Below are 15,318 nucleotides of genomic sequence, written 5' to 3'. Positions count from 1 at the left end.
TGGTCCATCACGCCCGTGCTTTAGCCCCATGCAAACGCTTATCGAGGTCCAATCGCTGGATTTGCTTTTAAATGACTGCACTTGTTAAATGATAATAATAACCGTCTTTTAGTGAAGGTCTACAACAGGTAAAGATGGGGTGGGCAGGAACGGAGTTTCCCACAATGCAACATCCTCCCTGTGCATTGCCAGGACGGCAGTCCTGAGTCCGATTCGAAGCCCAATTGAATAAGCATGCACACACAGGTTATGATGATCGTGCTTCAGGTGGCAGTTGTGCCGCTCGGGACTGTGGGCGTGCCAGCAGAGGAAACGCCCACTTTCCGCCGTTTGCCCCGCCCTCCTCACGGAGCTGCCAAGGTGTGGCAACGGCTCCACCCCTTATCCACTCACGTCGTCTCCCCCTGGCCTTCCTCTTGCCTTGTGTGTTCGGCTAGACGAGGTGCTGAACGTTACTAACTCCAGCTGATTTCGGCCCTGAAGTCCCGCGGGATCTATCCTCCAACACCTTCGAGATTCCAGTACAGGTGTGCAGCTGGTGTAGGGATTTCCGGTCGGACGTGATGGAAACTTTATGGCGTAGTCCTTCATTCTCGAGTTTGTGGGTACCAACAATCGCCGCTGAACTTTATTTTACTTTTACAACTTTACAGAAAGTTACAAAATCTCACAGTGAGTGATCGGTGTTTGGTATCTCGTTGTTACCTTGTAAGATTATCTGTTCCTGCATCTCTCGAGCTCTTCGGTTACCTTTACCGAGACTTTGTCCGACGGACCGAAAAGGTGTCCACATTTGGGTTACTCATTTCCTGTACATGTTAATCTACCTGGCTTATTTGCACACCTATTCGTGCATGGATTGCAGGTACAGGTACTGTATGATTTATCATTTGAAGTTATGAGCACTATTGCTGTTACCTGGCTGGTGTTTGGTTAAGGGATTAAATCTGTTTTTCATTTAATTGGGAGGTTTGCAAGAAGGTGGGGTGCACACCTTTATTTGGAGAATGTTCGCAACAAGGTGACAGTATTTGGTCCGTTTTAGAAATCTACCTGTGACGTCACGAACCTGTGGGATTCTCAATGCATGATGTGGACACTACCAGAGTGATGTGGAGTCTTTTAACGGCCATGATTAACACCTTTTCTTGTAGGGTCGGCTGGGCGACGATTTCTTCACGAACCGGCTGGCCCGGAATGACGTTCGACTCTATTTGGGGTAGGAATGTGTAATCCGTTCAGGGTGCAGGCGATAACTCACCTCTTTGCTGTGGCATCTTTAATGTTCACCGAATGCTGGCAGACGGGATGCCCATTTAACATCCATCCGAGGGACGGCACCTCATTGATGAAACACCGGGATGACAGTTTATAGCCGAGTAGGGATTCAAACCCAGGCTAAACAGCTTAGAGGCGAATTTGTACACCTAAACACGATTCTGCCAGCATAGGAACCTTGTATGGTATTCTGTCGTCATAGGTACCTTGTGTGGTTTAATGGGATTCTCCCATCTCCCCTTCCTGTTCTGGTTGGAGTTCCCCAAGGCAGTGTTCTGGGTCCTGTGCTTTTTCTGGTCTTCATCAATGATCTCTCTGACTCTGGAAAATCCTCTCTATCTCTTTGCTGATGACCACTCTCTGCCGCTCCATACCTCATCCCTCAGATCGGCAGTCTGCAGCCTCCTCACTCTCTGCAGACCTGGACAAAATCACAGACTGGGCAAACAAGTGGAACATGTCTTTCAATCCTGACAAATCTCACACTCTCACTATGTCTCTCAGAAAAGACCGACTGGACAACAGGGTGGTCCAAAATTTTGAAGATTGGATTTTCATTACTCCACAAGCCTGCCTCTATTCCTATTGAAGAAAGTAGTTTGTGGTGAAAATTTGAGCTTGATTGGACAATATTTAGAGGTTGCTCAAAATGTTGACAAATTTTAATGAATAATAAGATACAGAATTTTTGGCATCATACATCAATTCATAGATAATTATCTATTTTCAATTACTCAAATTATTTATTATTGTTGGCTTGCACTTGTCTTCAATGGTATGGCCAAAAGATTGTGCAAAAGCACGCCACAAACAGCACGCCGATCTGAGAGATTTACTCTGTCCAGAGTTGCCACTATTGCTGGAGTGATCACCTTGATGGGAGCCTTTTTCGCCTGTTTGGCAGAAAATGGACTTTGGAGTTTGAATTCATTGTCCCCTGAATCGGAGCTTTCAATCTCACACTCTTCATCATCATCAACCACAGCCGATGTTGATGGAACAGATTGCATTGCTGTTCGAGTCTCAGCAGCATGTTTCCTCTTTCTTTTATCTTCATTCTCAAGCCTGATACGCTTTCTGTTCTCCTTCACTGCCAGAGTGTTGTCCACAGATCCCATACGTGAACTTGAGGGATCCTCACGCTGCATGACAAGGAATGCTTTGTCTTTTTCATTCGTCATTTTCTCAAGCGCATCATTTGGTGAGATATCGAAGAGGGATTGAAGATCATCTTTGAACATCTGCTCCTTCACTCTATAGTTTTCGAATGTCTTGGTTCTATTTTTCTTTACCAGTTTGGAGGCATCATACAACTTCAAAAGTTGGCGCTCACAGGAATCTACTCTCTGCACTGGAATTCGTGCTTTCTCAGTATGCACACACAGCTTGTACACTAAGTTTGGCACTTTCACGAACTGTAAGGTGTTCTTGTATGTGATAGTACACCATTTTCTGCAATGTGTGTCCTTTTGTTGGTAGTCCCCCACATATTATTTCCTTTTCAGACTTGCCCAGCAACAAAACTGCGGAAGAGCTGCGAGTTTCTGCCATCTGAAAAAAACAGGATAAATTAAAAATGTTTATTTTTTGAGCAACCTCTAAATAAGTTCCAATTGACCTCATATTTGGTTCATATGATCTTTATAAACATATGAACCAGGGCAGCCTTGTGGAGCATGGATTTTTAATAATATTAAATATTACATATATCTGTGGACCACCTTACTGGACAACCGTCCCATCTACTTTCTGAACAATCCTCTCCAAGAAGTTCTGTCATTCAAGCTTTTGGGTCTCACTCTCTGCCATGATCTTTCCTGGGAAAACCACATTTCCAAGCTGGCCTCCAAAGCCAGTCGCCGACTGAGCATCCTCCGTCGTGCGAAGTCCTTCCTTGGCACACCTGAGCTCACCACATACAAGGCTTTCATCTGCAGCTCAATGGAATACTGCCTTCTCCTCTGGGCAGGTGCTCCTGCCTCACACCTAGCTCGTCTTCACGTTGTTGAAACCAAAGCTTTCAGAATCATTGGAATCTCCCGCGATGAAGCTAACTCCGAGGGCCTTTCACTCACTCACCGCAGGCAGGTTGGTGGTCTTTCCGTCTTCTACCGACTCCTCTCCGGCCTTGCTCCCCCAGCTCTGTCTGTGCTCTGTCCCCCAAATATTCCTTCAGGACATACAAGATCTGCCAGCATCCCTCTTATGGTTAAACTGCCAAAATCAAGACACTCTGCTCACCTTCACTCCTTCATTCCTCTTTTCTCCCACCTCTGGAACAACCTCCCTCACTCTTTTCAATCCCACTCATCCCTCCAGGTCTTTAAAACAGCTGTTCACCACCATCTCTTGTCTTCCCTCATCCAAAACCTTGATCTTTTCTACCCCTGTTAAAACACCCCAAATCCGCCTCTTTCAATATTCAACTTCTTTCCTGCAATTCCTAGTAGTGTCCATTTCCTTTATACCGTGTACCCCTTCCCTCCACCAACCCCTCACCCCTCACCCCCCCAACCGAGCCTCCCTTCCACAGATCTACCAACGTCCCTGTTCTCTACTGTGGTTGTGCTTGTATGTTTTCCTCTCTTCCCTCTTGTCTCCCGCTCCCTTTATTGTTTGTTTTATGTGTCCGTGCATGTTTTTGTGCTCGATGTGTTAGCTCTTACACTAGCTTCGACTCTGTATACAAATTTTTTTTTTTTTAATCCCTTCCTATGGCCTAGTTCTCAAGAATGTGTGGGCTCAGGTGCTCTATGAACTTTTGGGGTTTTTTAGTTTATATATATATATATATATATATATATATTATTTTTATTTATTTATTTATTTATATATATTTATATCTTTTTTTTTGGTTTAACTCTAAGAGTTTAAAGTGCCGACCTGTCAAAGCACCAAAGTTTAATCAACTTTATACCCAGACTAGTGTCACCCCTTGCCTTTGCTTTAAAGGCTCATCACTCATTGCCAAGAAGGATGAAGTTCAATAAGCTGTGCAATTCTTAATAACAATAGCTCTAGATTTATTTTCGACTGTTGACCTTTGTTTTTTTCGGTTTGATTGTTTTGTTTTTCTATATCTGTCATTCTCCAATTAGTATGTGATGTCACCTATTGCTGTACTCGTTCATTGAGAAGCATTTGATAATACTGTACAATAATTTTGGAACGACAGGTTGGTGCAGAAACCTTTAAGCTGTTGAGTCGGAGATGGATTCTCGACTATAAACGGTTTAATTGGCGCTTTGCAGGTCGGAGGCTGCATCACCGTCCCTTGGGTGAACATTAAGCTGAGTGTCCTATCTGCTAGCGTTTGCTTGTGACCATTAAAGGTTCCGCGGTGTCATTCTTGAAGAGTATGTGAGTTATCGCCGTCACCCTGAACAAATTACAAATTTCTCCCACTGATTGGTTTGTGCTGGGAAGGCAAAGGCAATATAGGGCAAAGACATAGGTGGGCAACAGTGTACTTTAACATGAATTACAAGGACATTAATAGACCATGCATTTGTTCGATGGGATTTCAACTTTGGTTGCCCTGCATAATCCTGCGTGCGCACACACACACGCAAACACAAAACACACGCAGACAAAACGCCACACACACAAAAAACACCGCGCACCCGCACACAAAACACCATGCACACGCACACACAAAACACCACACACGCACACACAAAACGCCGCACACACGCACACAAAACCCCGCACACACGCACACACAAAACACCACACGCACACAAAACACCACACACACGCACACAAAAAAACACCACGCACACGCACACACAAAACACCACACACACGCACACACAAAACACCACACACACGCACACACAAAACACCACACATATGCACACACAAAACACGGCACACACAAAACACGGCACACACAAAACACGGCACACACAAAACATGGCACACACAAAACACCACACACGCACACACAAAACACCACACACACACACAAAACCCCGCACACACGCACACACAAAACACCACACACACGCACACAAAACACCACACACACGCACACAAAACACCACACACACGCACACACAAAACACCACACACACACACGCACACACAAAACACCGCACACACAAAACACCACGCACACACAAAACACGGCACACACAAAACACGGCACACACAAAACACGGCACACACAAAACACGGCACACACAAAACACGGCACACACAAAACACGGCACACACAAAACACGGCACACACAAAACACGGCACACACAAAACACGGCACACACAAAACACCACACATATGCACACACAAAACACCACACACACGCACACACAAAACACCACACACACGCACACACAAAACACCACACACACGCACACACAAAACACCACGCACACACAAAACACGGCACACACAAAACACGGCACACACAAAACACGGCACACACAAAACACGGCACACACAAAACACGGCACACACAAAACACGGCACACACAAAACACGGCACACACAAAACACGGCACACACAAAACACGGCACACACAAAACACGGCACACACAAAACACCACACATATGCACACACAAAAAACACCACACACACAAAACGCCACACACAAACACAAACGAACCTGTGGATACTTTGAAACCTGGGTGGGCTCTGTTCCACCTTCTGAAACCAGTATATTGAGTTAACGACATGGACACTCCTGGCAGTTACTATAATGGCTGTGGAGAAATAGTGTGAAGGATTCGTTTCAAGATTGTGTGAAGTATCCACCTTGTGCTGGTCATGCAGGTGAGCTTATCTGCATTCGCCCCTCTAAAATTTGCCTCCAAATTCAAGAATTCGAGCAATGTGTGTTGACTTCAGCTGGTTTTTATGGTTTTTATGGTTTTTATGGTTTTCATGTTGGCATCTCAGCATTGAGGCAACGTTGGAACGGCAGGTGTGTACCTTGTTTGTCAAACAAAGCCAACCAATCAAGTCACACTCGTTCTGCTGCTTTTGAAGGCCATGCACCCCGCCTCGTGCTGACAACTCTTCAGAGTTGTCTTTGCTTGCTGACATCCAGGGCGTAGGCCTACTCTTCAGCAAGGCCTCAGTCCACCTGTATCCAAGTCTTTACACCAAATTTTTTTAAAATACTTTATACTTTCTATGTTTTAATGGTGGGATTGGTGTGCTGCACCTGCTGCAAAGTTTGATATTAACAAGGAAGAATATTTTTGTCAAATAGTCTTATTAAACTGGTCTTTGTGACGGGATGAAAAGCAGGAAGGAAGTAGCTGGGCAGCGACTCGGACAAGGATGTTTGTCAGGAAGTGCGTTCCCAGTTGCAGCTTAAGGGGTCTGTCTCTTTGTCTCTCTCATTAACATCAACAATTCTTTTTGGGGTTTGTGGAGTAGTTTGCAGACTTTGCTCGTGCTGTCTTTGGAGCTTCTAGAAGTTTTCTAATCGTTTTTAATTCCATTTTTTGTGAACGTTATTTTTCTTTTATTTTTCTTTTTCTATTTTTTTAATTTTTTTTATTTTTATTTGTTTAATTTATTAAACACTTACACATTAGTTGGTTCAGGACAGGATGCTGCAAAGGTGGCGCATTTTTGTCTGCAGAGTCGAGGCTTGTGGTAGAGCGAGAACACTGAACGTATCAAGACACAGCAGACGAAAAGCAACAGTGGAAAGTGGGAGGCACAAAGCGGGGTTGAAGGACAAAACAGAGGGAGACTTGGACAAATAATGGGTGTCGGGAGGAATAACAGGTAGGGGAGAACACATGGGGGGGTTTTTTCAGACCAGGTTGGTCTACCTTAGACATGCTGCTTCCACTCTCCCAACAATAGACAGATGCCTATAATATCGGACATGAGATCGGGGCCGTTTCTCGAGACATTGACAGTCTGGCATCTCTCCTTGCTCTCCAGATTCGCTGCCTATGGCATCCAAGGCCGACTCCACACGAGGCTTACGGACTTCCTTTGCTCCCATAGCCAACACGTGGCACTTGATGGAAACCTTTGATCTCCTCTACCTGTTAAGGCTGGAGTTAAATGTAAGCCACTTCCTATTCCTAATCTTCATCAAAGGTGTCTCACTCTCTGGAAAATCCTATATCTATTTGCTGATGACCCCACCCTCTGCCGTGACGTCCCTCATCCTTCAGATAGGCAGGTAGCAGCCTCTTCCCTCTATTCAGACATCAACAAAATCACAACTTGGTGAAACACTTGGAATGTGTCTCCCAATCCAGAAAATTCTCTGTCTCTGTCTCTCTGTCTGTCTGTCTCTGTCTCTCTGTCTCTCTCTGTCTCTCTGTCTGTCTCTGTCTCTCTGTCTGTCTCTCTCTGTCTGTCTCTCTCTGTCTGTCTCTCTCTGTCTGTCTCTCTCTGTCTGTCTCTCTCTGTCTGTCTCTCTCTGTCTGTCTCTCTCTGTCTGTCTCTGTCTGTCTGTCTCTCTCTGTCTGTCTCTCTCTGTCTGTCTCTCTCTGTCTGTCTCTCTCTGTCTGTCTCTCTCTGTCTGTCTCTCTCTGTCTGTCTCTCTCTGTCTGTCTCTCTCTGTCTGTCTCTGTCTCTGTCGAAAGGGCTATCTGGCCAATTTCGTTGTTTAACCCTCCCCTCCCCCACCCCCCCATACCCCCAATATTGAACACGTCCTCGACCATTTCTCAGACATGCATTTATCGATCTTGTTCAAACCTTGCGCACTGATAATGATTTACATAATATGCATGTCATTTCGTTTTTAGATTGGATCCAAGATGGCCGACTGGCTATTTTGTTACTTAAACATGTCCACAACTATTTCAAGACATGCATGGACGGATTTTGTTCGAACTTGGCACAAAGACGATGCGTGGGTATACATATGAAGAGGATTTTGTTTTGTGATCTGACGAAAGAGTGCCAACCGACGACCTTTAACTCCGTATAGCACAATTACTAAAATCGGGGCAATGACATCTTATGTCTTTTTCTTCCTGTTTCTCATACATTTGTTGTGGTAGGATGGGATATGTAAGTCTTGTCAACATTTTTATTGTGAGACATTTCATGTTGTGTTGCATGTTTACCTTGGCAATGTCAGCTGTACGGTTCTGGAATACATGTGGGGCCCAGTCTGTATGCCTAGTGGGGTTTTGAAATTCATCCTGTGGTGGCAAAGCACCATGGTGACGTCAGAAATGTATTCTGATGGCATAACGGTTGTGCAATCATTGGGGACTCTCGCATTCCATCGCAGGATCTCGTGGCTGTACATGTTACATAGGAGCAGCCATCTCTGCCCCCAGAGGTTACATTTAAATGGTCAAATCGGTATCGCCTGGCTCTTCGGACTCGGGTGCACTTGGAAATAAGCAATGAAGGTCATTACACCCAAATCCCTCCAGTGTGGGTTTTTATTTTTATTTGGGGGGGGGGGGGGTGAGTGAACCCCATGCACATGAAGAAAAAAAGGGGGGTTAAGCAATTTGTTTGGGATTTTTTTTTTCTTCTATAAGTTGAATCTTTTTTTGGTTTCAATGCCTCGTGTACCATCTCGGAGGACATTTGACCGATTATGAATCCGTAATATATGATGGATAAAGGTGTCAGGTTTGGCTTGTATCTATCACAGGCCATATCGATCCGTTTTACCATTCTGTCATTCGTTCCAATTTGCCTGTGATCGCCTCGGCGAGTGAGCCACCACGGTTTGCTGGTGTATCACAACAGACATCGGTGAGCACTTCCAAAATGCAAGGTCTTTACTCCTGGGGGACAGCAGGGTGTAATTTTATGATGTAATCTGATAATAGCCGATAAATGGATTTTGATTTACCATATGGAGACATGTAATGCAATTGTATTTTTGTTTTGTATATCTTTCTTTCAAATCGATTTGTGCGAGCTAATTGAGAAAGGCCCAATTTGTTTATTACTGCTGGGCTGTCAATTCTGAGCTTCAAGTCTTTTGCCATAAATTTGGCCTTGCTTTCTCGAGGTAGGGATCGTGCCTGTCAAAATCCATATATATAATGTATATATATATATATATATATATATATATATATATTTATTTATTATTATTATATATATATATAATAATATGTCTGGTGGCTAGTGATATGTAGAGCAGATAGAGCTGAGTAGGTAACATGCTTCGAGGTGTCGCGGTAAGGAAAACTACCTTGGAATAAGTTCATGTGTCGGCGTTTGTCGGGTTAAGATGTATACTTGTGAATCTACCAGGAGGTTCGAGTGATAAGTCGTGTAGGGATTAAGAATAAGCCCCTGTGTGTCCTCACCTGGTTAGCCAAACCTTTGTCCCTTTTGGCACTGCACACCACTTAAACATTAGTTAGGACCTTCAGTGTAACGCCTTCCCCTGACATGACTTGGGAAGAAACCAGGCCAGGACACCGCCAATAATGGCCGCCGCCACCTACACCTCCGGACAGGCCTATCCACCTTGAGTACCACGCCCAGGAGGGCTGTGCTCGGTTGGCGCGAATGGGCGTGGGAGGCGCGAAGCGGGTCGACAGAGGGCGGGAAGTTACGAGGCTCTGATTGGTTGGCAGCGCGCCAAAGCTGACGTCACCAGCCGGGGATATTAACGAGTGCCGTACGCCATTTTGGGCAGTTGATGAACGAGCGCCGAACACGAGTTGGTTCGCAGTTCACGGCCTGAGTAGATGAGTCGAGTTGAGAAAGGAGTTCGTTTGGGCAGTTGGATCCCGAGTTGGACTTTTCGTGCGCAGAGTTGTCAGGAGCGCCAAACGCCATTGGGGCAGTTGGGTTTGATCCAGAGTTGAGTTCGCAGAGACGAGGACTGTGGTTCGAATCGACCTCGTGTGGAGCCGCTGGCCTGTGTTGGACTTGTGGCACTTGGAGCAAGGGACCTTGTGGTGCACGGTCGGGGCCGAACGGAGCGGTGTTGGATGGCGGCCACAGCCAATGACGAGACAGATAAGACCGCACGCCGCGTACATTTTACATGACGAACGTGTTCTTTTTATTCATTCATATCCCCTCGGCTTGTCTTTGATATCTGGTGTGCGGGATCCCGATTAGGATATTTTATTACCGGCGCGTGCTTTTTCCTGTCCTTGCTTTTCATTTAATAAGCCCTTGCATTATTTTTGTACATATACCTGAACGCAGTTTTCCGGGTGATTGGTTTAATAGATAAGGCTGTGGGGGTCTCGCCGCTCCCCTCCATCCCGCACGCTTGGGTAGCTTTGGTTTCGGAATCTGCCATTGAGTTTTCGCCTCAGGGGTTAAAGCCTTCGCGATCGGCATCCGTGACCGCATGATATAAATTTCGGCGGTTGCGCGACTATATATATATATACATCGAGAGGTCGTCGGGCAAACTCACCCAATTTGTTTTAATTGCATATTTCTATGTGATTATATACTTTATTGCCTAAGCTTTGTTACCCATCTTCACTCCCCGAATCTGAGAAGGAGCTTTGGTCATTCATTTTGTGTCCACTTCCTTGCAACTTATTTTGCATTAGAATATCTTGCTTAATTTGTAGAGGTCTTCAAGACCAAAATTATGGTCTGGCATCCGGCCATAAAAACATTGCCTCAAACAGGGAACCATGATTGTCATGGGGCCCGCAAGGCTAACCCCCGCTCTAGCGGGGAAAATGGCCTTAAAATGATCATTCATTCATTCATTCATTCTTCAAGACCAAAATTGTCACTAATATCAGGAAGACTTCACCATTTGGGTAAAGTGTGCATGGTCTCATGGGAAGTTGATTGGCTGCAGGTGAACTATACCATATTTGTAAAATCACACGACACCTTATGGCAAGTTGATTAACAGTCACGTGGGACCATGCAAGACCAGGTAGTATAAATTTCATTTTGGTTGAATTTACACTTTTCTTTTCTTTTTTCCAAATAACCTGGCAAACTAACGTGGGGCCAGGGTACACAGGGTACACAGGATAAACAAGATTGACACCACAAGGACTTTCATGAAAGACAACGGAATTTGAAGGAGGTGGATTTGGGGTGTATTAACGGTGGTAGAAAAGATCCAGGTTTTGGAAGGGGGAAGATGTGGGATGGTGGTGAACAACTGTTTTGAAGACCAGGAGGGACGAGTGGGATTGAAGAGAATGTGGGAGTTCATTCTGGAAGTGGGGGGGGGAATGAGTGAAGGTTAACAGAAGGTCTTGATTTTGGCAGTTTCACCAGAAGAGGGTTGCTGGCAGATCTTGTGCATCGTGCAGGAATGTGGTGGACAGAGCAGACAGAGCAGGCGGTGCAAGGCCAGAGAGGAGTCTCGAAGACGAAGGCCACCAAACCTGCCTGCGGTGAGCGAATGAAAGGCTCTCAGAATCGGCTTCATCGTGGGAGATTCCAATGATTCTGAAAGCTTTGCTTTCTACAGTGTGAAGCTGAGCTAGGTGTGAGGCAGGATCACCAGCCCAGAGGGGAGAGCAGTACTCCATCAAGCTGCAGATGAAAGCTTTGTTTGTGGTGAGGAGTTTAAGTGCCATGGAAAGACTTCGCATGACAGAGGATGCCCAGTCGGCGACTGGCTTTGGAGGCCAGCTTTGAAATGTGGTTTTCCCAGGAAAGATTATGGCAGATGGTGAGACCCAAAAGCTAAAGTGACAACTTCTTGGAGAGGATTGTTGAGAAAGTAGATGGGAGGGTTTTCCAGACGCTCTTTACAGAGACAGTGAATGTGAGATTTGTCAGGATTGAAAGACATGTTCCACTTGTTTGACCAGTCTGTGAATTTTGTCCAGGTCTGCAGAGAGTGAGGAGGCTGCAGACTGCTGATCTGAGAGATGAGGAATGGAGTGGCAGAGGGTGGAGTCATCAGCAAAGAAAAAGAGGATTTTCTCGAGAGTCAGAGAGATCATTCATGAAGACCAGAAAAAGCACAGGGCCCAGAACACTGCCTTGGGGAACTCCAGCCTGAACAGGAAGGGGAGATGAGGGAATTTCATTTAGTGCCACACATTGACTGCGACAGGAGAGAAAGTCCGCAAGCCATGCATGGAGATTTGCATGGATACCACAAGGGGAGAGTTTGGTGAGCAGGGCGTGGTGCCAGACCTTATCGAAGGCATGAGATATGTCAAGGGAGACACCTCTGATTTCCTGTTTGACATTGAGGACCTCCATATATTGTTGAGACAGCAGAAGCAACATGTCCAGAGTAGAATGACCAGGTTTGAATCCAAACTGATCATCCGAGATCAAGCCATTAGAGAAGAGTAAGGATTTAATATCAAAAGCAATGATGGATTCCATGACCTTGCTGATTATTTGGAGCAGGCTGGTTGGTTGGTAGTTGCAAGGATCTGTTTTTGCACTTTTCTGTGTAAAGCGGTAATGTTGGCTGATTTCCAAACTGATGGCAGATGACCTTGAGCAAAATAAAGGGTGAAGAGAACAGAGAGAGGGTCAGAAAGAGTGGCAGAGCAGGATTTTAGGACCCTTGGGCTGATGCCGTCTGGTCCAGTTGCAGAATCAGTCGAGGTTTGACAAACTTCTCCACCTTGTCAGGAGAGAAGGACAGATTCCAGCAGCAGCTGAGTTTGACTGGGTAAGGTGGGTACAGCGAGTGATGAGTGTGTGGAAATAGAAAAAAAAAAAGATTTAAAGACATATTCCAAGTGTTTGACCATATTGTGATTTTTGTTTGTAAAGTTAAGAAGAAAACAAGCAATGCATCCGACATTGCGTTCAAGTTCTGCTCAGACTTTGGCACTCGCCCTTAGGAATGGAGTAGCATCATTTTGACATGGAGGGAGAGTTGAAACTTATTTTTGTATACAAAATCTAAGCTCGTGGAGGAGTTAGAACATAGGATGTAATACAAAAGGAACATTAGAAAGAGAGGGGGGGGGGGGGAGGGGGACATCAACAGCAAGGTTAAGGGACAAAAGAGAGGTGGCTTGTCATCCCATCCTCCCTCATTTGTCGAATGTGTATACAGAAGCAAACTCTCGAAGGAAAAACTAAAGGGAGTAGAAAATGCCATAGTTTTGGATTGGGGATGGATGATCTGATTATGGTGGCGAACAGCTGTATTGAAAACCTGGAGGGAAGAATGACATCGAAGAGAGGATGTGGAAGTTTATTCCACAGGTGGGGAAAAATAGGAACAAATTGGTGGAGATGAGCAGTGATTCTGGATTTGTGTAGTTTCACCAGAAGGGGGTTGATTGTGCACTTGCTGCACCTTGCAGGGTTTGGGGACAAGGCATGGGTTTAGCACTTAATTAGACTTGATGAATCATTTTGTTGGAAAACTATCTTGGCTTGAGGTTACACCTGATCATGAATGGGTTTGTGCCCACATTCAACCTTGCGTTACCTGTGACTGGATATGTGAAGAGCATCGGTGGTCGATTGTCCGAGATAAATTATCCTCCAGTTTGTGAACTAGACCACTTAAAGAAGTCTTACAATGGAACACAAAAATGTTGCACTTTAAGGATCCAAATGGCCTCCTTTTACCTTTTGTCTTTTAAGGAATTTTTTTTGAGCTACACGTTTTTCCTTTAGGATATAAACTTTAAAAAAAATTCACAAAACTTTCCTGTAGTTCCAGGATTTGACCTTGTACAACTGTTCCAGATTATTTCAGACTTTCATGTTAACAGTTGTGTCCTAAACACGTAGCCTGGCACGGCAGCCTCGAGTCATGCACACCCGTGAACTATCTAGCCTGGGTTCGAATCTCGGCCCAGCTATAAACATGTGTATGTCTTCCTCGGATGGCCATTGAACGGTGTCCTGTGCCGACATTGCTCTGTGGATGTTAAGTTCCCACCGTGTGCTTCGCGAAGAGTTTGTGGGCTTGTCAGCATCCTGCCCAAATTAGAAATTCCTGCTGTAACCTACAGGGGGCACCGCAACAGCAGCACAGCTCCTGCGAGAACTGGCACTACCCACAGCCACATGCCACATGCCACATGCTGCATACGAATGACGACAATGGCGTGAACAAGTCAATGTTCCTCATTAACTTTTCTACCACTTATACATTCATTTCCTCTGACGATTGCCCCCTTAGAAATTGGCCTTGGAAGTCAAATGAAAGATTATCTAAACTCTACTGTGGTTCTAATTAAGAAACTGTACAACCCAGTGTTGGTGTTGAATGAACAACCTTTACAACTTGCATCGGTGTTTGAATGATTAACATGCATTGGAACTTTATCTGCAAAATAATCCATTTTCAACCTTTTCTTCCACCTGTGTTGTCTGATGTCCTTGTAATTCATGTAACAGTTCACTGACAACTAATTTCTGTCCTGCGTGTGATTTGGGGGCAGTCAAAGGAAAGTAAATGTCGTCAATGCCCCTCCATCCTTTAACTGATAACTTTCAGAACTAAGGTATGGTAGAAAATGACATTGTACCTCATGCGCACCTACATCAGTTGCTGTTCTGGAACTGCTTAAGTTCTGCCACCTTCTCCCACCTATATCCTGCATTCTGTAAGGAGACCCCACTTTCATCGAGGTCCGTGAGGTGTCCCTGGTGGATTGCTTTTCCGGTTCATTCGAACAGTAACATCATGTTCCCAACCCACTCCACTCCCAGTGACAATGAAGATGTTGACCCATTTTGGTCCTCCCTCCCCAAAGTTTGAAGAGCTTCTGGTGTTTTGGGTCAAAGAGAATACGCAGGCAGAACAGGCAACAGGATTGAAGATTGAAATGGTGTTCATTTGCATGTTAGCACAGATGTTATCCAAGGGTGGTGCAAAATCGAGATGAAACGCAAAAGCTGGAATTTGCATCTTGAGCCAATGAAGGCCTGCAAAATGGTCTGGTGTTCTGAGAAACGATGTCCTTGGGGACAGGTCTGCGGGGGTTTAGAACATTTATTCGCTTAAGCAATCGTGCCTTAAGCAATTGTGCCTTAAGCAATCGTGCCTAAATCGTGCCTTAAGCAATCGCGCCTTAAGCAATCATGCCTAAATCGTGCCTTAAGCAATCGTGCCCATAGTCAATGAGAAAATGTACTACGTTCAATGCACCGATGGTGCAATGCAGTGATTTCTGCCAGAGGTGGGCATACCCGGTATC

General features: G+C 45.2%; 1 protein-coding gene across 3 annotated transcripts in view; it reads left to right on the top strand.

Annotated features, from left to right (window-relative positions):
* The first annotated feature begins 383 nt into the window (after positions 1-383).
* LOC137427029 (synaptotagmin-like protein 4) overlaps positions 384-15,318 on the top strand; it is a 31,860-nt gene continuing 16,925 nt past the window's right edge. Inside the window, exon 1 of one of the 3 annotated variants that reach the window (XM_068116143.2) lies at positions 384-527. The gene's annotated coding sequence lies outside the window, so the exon portion shown is untranslated. Of the gene's footprint in view, positions 528-7,186; positions 7,315-15,318 lie in introns of those variants that run through there. The other 2 variants (XM_068116145.2, XM_068116144.2) reach the window with 2 other exon arrangements.

This window comes from Myxine glutinosa, chromosome 5 (assembly GCF_964187855.1).
Source record: "Myxine glutinosa chromosome 5, kmMyxGlut1.1, whole genome shotgun sequence".
NCBI classification, from domain to species: domain Eukaryota; kingdom Metazoa; phylum Chordata; class Myxini; order Myxiniformes; family Myxinidae; genus Myxine; species Myxine glutinosa.
This window is presented reverse-complemented; position numbering and strand designations above follow the sequence as displayed.